This window comes from Xenopus laevis, chromosome 8S (assembly GCF_017654675.1).
Source record: "Xenopus laevis strain J_2021 chromosome 8S, Xenopus_laevis_v10.1, whole genome shotgun sequence".
Lineage (NCBI taxonomy): Eukaryota > Metazoa > Chordata > Amphibia > Anura > Pipidae > Xenopus > Xenopus laevis.
The window spans coordinates 48,441,144-48,443,314 of NC_054386.1; the positions used below are offsets into that span (position 1 = coordinate 48,441,144).

At 38.6% G+C, this 2,171-nt stretch overlaps 1 pseudogene; it reads left to right on the forward strand.

Moving 5' to 3' along the window:
* The first annotated feature begins 340 nt into the window (after positions 1 to 340).
* LOC108700531 lies at positions 341 to 1,858 on the forward strand (annotated as a pseudogene).
* The last annotated feature ends 313 nt before the right edge of the window (positions 1,859 to 2,171 follow it).

The following is a 2,171-nucleotide window of genomic DNA, read 5'->3' on the forward strand; positions in this document are numbered from 1 at the left end:
TGGTTTGAATCGAGTTTATGTGATTTGAAGCGTGGCAGTGTGGGAGGGTATGTTGCATGGTTTCTCTAGGTCATTGCCAATAATAGAAATTATAGCTATAACTTTATGGGTGTCTTTTTCACCCTTATCTACTGTTACTATAAAAAACAAAACAACAGGGAATTTTGTGTGATGTAAGAAACTTTTCTGAGGCGGCCGTTGCATTCACTGATTGAGTATTTTCTTTTAGCTTTCCTGTGACATGGCTGACAAAAGTGAAAAACTTAGTGGGTTTACATATCGCAAGCTTGCCAAACAAAAAGCTAGAAAGCAAAGTAATGAACTGGAGCATACATGAAAAATGGAGACCTACTTCAAGAAAGCTAGTAGAGTAGCTCTTGATGTTATACCTGAAGAGGTTGAATCTTCGAGTCACCTTGTTCTTCATCTTATGTAAGAACAACAGATATTACAGAGGAAACCTCACACAAGGAAGATGTTTCTGCAGAACAGGCAGATAATTCAACCTTAATGACAACTGCTGAAGGAACTCAAGAAGAACCATGTGAGGAAATCTCTTCACCAAGTTCAAGGATTCTTGAAAATAAGAGTTTTGAGGATAACCTGATCCTGTCGACTGGGATAAACAGAATGAAAAGCTGAAAAACAAGAATGAAAACAAGGAGGCCGACTTCTCATCATCCGTCAGGCACTATCCTGACAAAAGCAGGTGTATGTCTGATACACTGTTTAAATATGAACGGCCAAATGGAGAATCTATACCATGACCACGGCTAGTATTTTTTTTGTGCAGCTTACTATCTATATAGTGGAATCCGCATGTTAGCACATGAAGGATTCAATGATTGGAAAAATGCATCAATTCGACTAAATGAACATGAAGAGTCAAAGTTTCACAAAGACTGTTATTTGCACATGCAAAACAGGGCAAAAATTAGCGGCAGAGTTGACCAGCTTTTTCTTGAGAAGCAAAATCAAGAAATAGAATACTGGAGGAATGTCTTAAAAAGAGTTGTTATGGCTGTGAAAACATTGTCATCGTGAGGTTTGCCATTCAGAGGTACAGATGAAAAATCTGGGTCAATTACAAATGGCAATTACTTGATGCTTCTAGAAGTAATAGCTGAACATGACCCCTTTCTGGCTGAGCACATCAAGAAGTATGGAAACACTGGTTCTGGCAGTACATCATACTTGTCCAAAACTGTATGTTATGAATTCATTGATGTTATAGCCTCCAGTGTGCTAGAAGTTATCATAAATTAAGCAAAGCAAGCAAAATATTACTCAATAAGTGTTGATTCAACTCCAGATGTATCACACACAAACCAGCTTGCCTTCGTTATTTGCTATGTTAACAATGATGGCATCCCCAAAGAAAGGTTCATTAAATTCATTCCAAATGTGGGTCATAAAGCTGCAAATTTGTTCAGTGCAGTCATGGACACTCTGAAAGAATACCATATTGATATAATGGATTGCAGAGGACAGTCATATGACAATGCTAGCAACATGTCAGGTACCTATTCTGGTCTTCAGGCTCGATTTAAACAGGTGAATCCTCTAGCTGTATACATCCCATGCTCTGCACACTCGCTAAACCTTGTTGGAACTAGTGCTGCAGAAAGTTGCAGTTTACATTCTGCAACAACTATACAACTTCTTCTCTGCATCCACTGCAAGGTGGGAAATGTTGATCTATCATTTACAGCAGAAGGCTACAATAGTTAAGAATTTATCTACTACACAGTGGTCAGCAAGGAGTGGTGCATGCCTCAGTCTGAGAAGATCATGGAAGGAGATCATAGACGCACTGGATGCAATAGACGATGATGTTTCTCAAACACCAACAACTTAAAATGAGGTTGCAGGACTAAGCAAAAACTTGCAAAAGTTAGAGACTGCCATCACTGTATCTCAGATGCTGAAAACCATTGTTGAAGACTCACTGGAAGTGATTTACCCAAATGTGTATGTAGCATTACGCATTTTTCTTTGCACACTTGCAACAAACTGCAGTGCTGAAAGATGCTTTTCTTGCTTAAAAAGAGTGAAAAACTACCTGAGATCTTCTCTTAGTGAAGAAAGGCTAAACAGCTTTGCTCTACTTGCAATTGAAGCTGAGATTGTCAGAAAGTTTTCTTATGACAACATCATTGATACGTTTGCAA